This window comes from Phragmites australis, chromosome 8 (assembly GCF_958298935.1).
Source record: "Phragmites australis chromosome 8, lpPhrAust1.1, whole genome shotgun sequence".
NCBI classification, from domain to species: domain Eukaryota; kingdom Viridiplantae; phylum Streptophyta; class Magnoliopsida; order Poales; family Poaceae; genus Phragmites; species Phragmites australis.
This window is the reverse complement of record NC_084928.1, coordinates 2,669,707-2,675,706: the sequence shown is the minus strand read 5'-3', so window position 1 is coordinate 2,675,706 and position 6,000 is coordinate 2,669,707.

Genomic DNA, 6,000 nt, shown 5'->3' with positions numbered 1-6,000 from the left:
CAGCATCGTCGTCGTGGATGATGTTGTCGTTGATCGTCGGTGGCCTAACACTGTTGTCCCCAGACTACTTTCGCTACATCCATGACGACCTGCAAATATTTGTATTCTTGCAAATGCCTAAAAACTTTTTTATTGCAAATATTAGCAACTTGAAGTAGCATATTTTTGTAGGAACTCTATAATCATCTTTATGATTCATCCAATCCCAAATATACAAGAATTCATATCAAATGTTTTAGTTGCTCTTATATGCAATATTGATGAAGATTGCAAAATTTATCCTTTTGCTCGAGGTTTATTGGCTTTGGTTAGAAATATCTCAACTTTTGCTTTTTAAGTTGGGTTGTGTTGAACTATTTCTTCTCGGTCCGCTTTGAATGACTCTATTGAGAACTTAAGCTTATAAGATGTTGATACTTTGTGATAAATGAAATACTTTTTTAATGTCAATAATTTTGCTATATTCAATTTGAGCCTAATCTATTGCACTTGTGTTTTGGATATTGATTTTGGACTATGCTTGACTTGTTTTCAATTGAATTTCTTTCAATTGGCATCTTTTTCAATTGATACGCATTGGATTTTCAATTGGCATCTCTTTACACTCCTTGAATTCATTGTATAGTGTGATCTCCTTAAGTTGTTTATAATTAGATAAGTGCATTTGATTTTACTCAATCTATGAGAAATGCATACTTTTTTTTAGGATCTCATACTATAAGTGGTGGTGCATTAGATTTTGATGATTCCTTCGTGGGATATGGCTAATGAGTTTTGGAGAGAATTCTTTTTGAGCAAGTTCTCTCTATTTGGCTAGTTCTCCAAAATTCTTATATTTTGGCATTGATATCAATCAGGAAAAAATTTGTAGATGTTATATTTGCAAGAGGGGCTTTGCTAATTGGGGTTTTTTGAAGGTTATGTCTATAAGAAGGAAAAGCTTTTGCATGCATGTGTTGATGGTTAAATTGCATGCATATTTACTCGTGATATGCATAAGTATATCTTTATGGTTGTTATGTATAAAGAAAACTCCATCCAAAATTTGAGATAGAAAATATATGCAATGATATTCAATATTCATTCACACATGCATAAATCATGGAGGAGTTTGCTCTATACATATGTTTTATTCTACTAACATCAAAATCTTAGTGGTGTTGATGCTAGTAAAGCAGGTTTTGGTAATCTCAAACAACTTAGTGGTGTTTGATGTTACCAAAACTTGATCTTAATATACATTGTATCTTTGGATTTTATAGACTCATTGGATCAAGTAACTAAATGTATAGAATTGTAAATTCGGTTTTATAGACTAACTCATATGTTATGTGCTTGAGAGTAAGTTAGGATTAGGTTCCATATTAATGCAAATATTGAATTGAGATATTCAATGTGGTGAGTTGGAAGAGCAAGATTAAGATAAGCTTAGTGGACAACCTGTGTGCTTGATGCCTGTGGTTCATACCTCGATGGTGAACCGGATGAAGATGATGTGAAAAGAAAACTCTTCCATGCTTAGTGCATGGGAAGCAATCAAGTGAACTTCATCAATCTTCCGGAAGACCGAGAGAGGATCGAGATGGAAAGCGAGGATGAAAATCGTCATCAAGCATAAGTGAAGAGTTGATGACAAGCCTAAAAGAAGCAACAGGATTTGGATGATGTGTTCGTCAAGTCCAAAGGGATGGATAGCTCAAGACAAAGGTATAAATTATGGGGTATTTTCCTTTAACGGTCAATGATGATTAGAGAAAAAAAAATGACCGGATTGATAGGATAAATATCATACTATTAAGAGGGGTCTAGATGATTGCTTGAGTTTTTACCATATGTTGATAAGCTCAATCTTGCATGTGCATACTCTCTTTGGTAGGATGCTATAGTTTGCAAATAGCTCAAGCTCATGTTCCTACTCCGTGTGGCATATCACTAAGTTTGCAAATGTGTTTTGCAAGTTGTCATAATGAATGCTTTAACCCTTGGTCACATAAAATCTTTGGGTTGTAAATTTATTTTACAAAAGTTTAAGGTTCATACAGTTTTTATTGTGGTGAATCTTTAGACTATGTTTTAGGTTTGATCCAATGTGTTTGAGATCAAGCAATTAGTTAGGATGTGTAGCCCTCTGAATAAGCTTTCCGTAGAGTCTATGATCACCTAAATCGGACATCGGGTTAGAAAGTTATCGATATTTCTCTGAGTGTCATGTGTGTTGATTAGGGAGTGACGGTCTGACTGCCAAGATGGCTGGTATGACCATTGGAGCTTGCAGAGAACTTTCATCTCTCTAGAACGGGTGGCGATATGACCGCCAAGGCAATCGGTCTAACCACTAGGTGTTGCTGATCTGACCGCTAGGGAACAGAGAGTTTTGGTAGTCTATTCAAGGCTCGTGATCTGACCACCAAAGGCCTGAAAAAACTGTAACGTATAGTTTAGAGCTGTTGTTCAAGTGGCGGTTTGACTACCAGTTGTACTGTGGTCTGACTGCCAAATGCACACAAAGAGGTCAGACTTTGGGCAATGGCTACATTTTCGGATTGTGACCTATATATACCTCATGTCCAGTGGCTTGGAGGATCTCTCCTGCACCTATTGAGCATCCTTGAGCTAAGTAAAGTCCTTCCCATACATTTGTGTATGTGTTGTAGATAGAGAGGGTTGTGAGGCAAGAATCAAGTGCATTTGCATTAGTGATTGAGCTTTAGACACTTATTGAGATTTGAGTTCGTCTTGGCTTGTTACTCTTGGTGTTTGCCAACACCTAGATGGCGCGGTCGCGTTGTGATCCGGTGATCTTCTCAAAGAATCTTGTGAGAAGGCCCGATGTGATTGTGAAATGCTTTGTGCACGCCTTGCTAGAGTGGTAAAGTGCAACTCTAGTGGAATAGAGATAGTGAGTGACTGATTGGATTAATCCAACTCAAGATCAAGTTGCTCGTGGTGAGAATTGCATACTTGATAGAGGAGCGGTTAAAGACTTGAATCCACCTCAACGTGGATTAGGGGAGACCGGTAAGTCTCAGAGACTACGGTAAAAAAAATCTGGTATCTCCTTTGTGGTTTGCCTACTAAGCTTATTTACTGAGTAATTTAAATTTCTAGAATTATAATTGCTTACATGTCACCCTAGGTTACAAACCTTGATATAGACATAGAATTGATCACTTTCATTGAGACATAGATTTTGGGGGTTTTATATGTGTTGTAACTGATTGTTTTTAATTTAATATCTTTATCGGTTATATCTTGCTAGAACTTTTAAAACCGTCTATTCACCTCATATGTATTGTAACCGATTATTTTTAATTCCACATCTTTATCGGTTATGTCTTGCTAGAACTTTTTAAATCGTCTATTCACCCCCCTCCCCCCTCTAGTCGGCCTCTTTGATCCTACAAGCATCGGCTTCTCGGTCTCCTCTGGCTCCGGATGTTTAGATGTGTTCTCTTTTTGGTGCTTAGATGCCAAAGGGGGAGAGAGAGAAAGTCTAATGTTAGGAGGGGTTTGGGAGAGAGATAGCTAGTTTTGAGTGTCTAGAGAGCTTGTTAGTTTCAGGGAGAGTTTAGGTTTTTGGATAGTTAGACTCGGATTGTTGGATCTTCATGGATTTTGATGTAATGATAGGCTATTTGGCTCTCTCTATGATGTGTTTTTCTTGTCATCACGTTGTGTTTAATTTTGTGCGTGTTTAATTCTAAGTCATCTAGCATGATAGGTTGTTCAAGTGCTAGGTTTTCTTTTGCTTTATTACTTTATGATGTCTATTGCTTATTTTGATAGGGTGTACTTCAGTTCATATCTTAATATTTCTCATTCGTATTGTCATCAATCATAAAAAAGTGGAAGATTATAGCATTAGGCCCCTAGGTAAGTTGTAAGTATTTTGGTGATTAATGACAACTGTATCATTATGACTAACATGTGTGTTTTGAAGGGTATTATCGAGGGTAAATCCCTGACAGTGATTCCAGGGTGTATCGAACGATGGGTGCGTGATTCTTGTTTAGGAAGCGTACGTTGGATCTGGCTGTGTGTGTGAGTGTGCGCAAGAATACCGGGGTTTATCCAGGTTCAGGCCCCCCTTAGGGTAATAGCACTACATCCTGTGTATTCTTCTTGTTGTTGTCTAAGTGAGGTACAGATGGTGTTCTTGATCAGCCTTCTTCTCCATCTCTTTCATCTCTAGGCCTCTTTCCTTTCTACGCTGCTATTTTTTGCTATCCCTTACAAGCCTGGTACTCCTCCCTTTATATATCAGAGGGAGAGAGGATTTACATTTGAGCCGAGACATAGACTCAGGCCTAGCTAAAGCTTCCCACCTAAGCCCATCATCACTAAGAGCAGACATGTTCATTTGCTCTACGATGCTACAGAGCCTGTTCCATCGCTCCACCGCCTGCGTCATCCCGGTCGCCTGGACTGCCTTGTCCCGTCCCATGCACCGCCTATGCACCTACAAAAAGACCTCCTGCCATGCCCGTCAGGCCGTCCCATAACTTTTAATGCTACGGGACGGGACACAGCAGCTCTGCACCGGCCATGCTTTGGACGACCCAAAAGAGGACCTGGGGAAGGGAAATACTCGAGTGAAAAGGCATTTATTGTGATTAGACTGCTTGGACATATACCTGTCACGCGACCAGAGGAGACTGGTCGCGGGGTTTGCTCCTGTGACCTGGGAACTGGTCGTGGAGCCTGATCGGAGAGCCTGGTTGCATGGTTGTAGGCTGGTCGCGCCAAGCGGCCATGGTTCAGGACAAAACATGACACGCGACACATGCCGATATCTTACTGAAGTGGATCTGCCCGTGAGGGGACCCTACTATCCTTTACACCGACAGGTATCAAAAATTTAGTTCATAATGATAAGTGGGTTTCTTAGTTCCAAAGGTGATATAATGGTTGATCAATGGACATATGCATCAAAATTAAGGATCTTCTAGTTCTAAGTGTCACAAGGAGATGAAGGACACTTAGAGTAGTTTCAATCTCTTTTCTTAGTCTTTTGACCATACTATAAAGTGGGGCTAAGAGTTGTAGCTTTCCATAGTTGAGTCTAGACAAGGTTGGATGCACACTTGTAAATTTATAGCACTAGATAGCTCAAAGAAGCCCATGGTTAAGGTGTCGAGAAGTTAGAGCTCAAGAGTGCTTGAATTGGACAAGCTCGGAAATTTTTTAGTACATCGGATGGTCCGGCGTTACCAAAGATGAGCGCGCAAGAGTATTTTTTGGATCAAGGCAAAAAGATCTTAAGTACACCAGATGGTCCGACGATCTAAGACTCATTAACACTGGAGTATTTTTGTGTGGTGACGTAGCACAAAAAAGTTGAAGTCCACGCCAGATGTTTCGGCGTGTAAAGAAGGTCACGATGGAGCATTTATTGCAGAGAGGATTTCAATGAGGTGTTTGAAGAATATGCACGTCGAATGGTCCGGCATGTACACCGAAGTATACACTAGAGTATTTCTTGCAGAGAAAGATTTTCAAAGTCTGGTTTCTTGGTTTTACACACCAGATGATCTGGTGTGTGCCCGAAGGCTTTGCCGAAGTGTTTAACAAGCTTAATGGCTATTGACAGCTTGCAGTTGGGAGTGGTTGAAAATGTACAAGCCGGATGTTCTGGCGTGTGTGAGCAAGTACATGCCGGATCTTCTGATGTTCACAGAAAAATAGGGTAGTTGGGTAACAACTAGATTTAGACCTCTAGCCTATAAATACTTCCTCACTCGGTCTCACTTTGATCTCTTGCAACCCAAAGGAGCATATACATTGTTTGTGTCATCAAGAAGCAAGAGAGAGCATTAGTGTTTTGAGAGTATCAAGTGTGCATCTAGCTATAGTTTAGGCTTGATTTTGGTCAAGTGAAGCTATTGACTTGTTACTCTTGGTGGTTGATAACGCATAGCCGTTCTTAGGTGATTGGAGTTATCTCAGTGAGCTCTTGGAGTTCTTGTGGGAGCCCCGAGAAGTGCAATGTACCTGATTTGA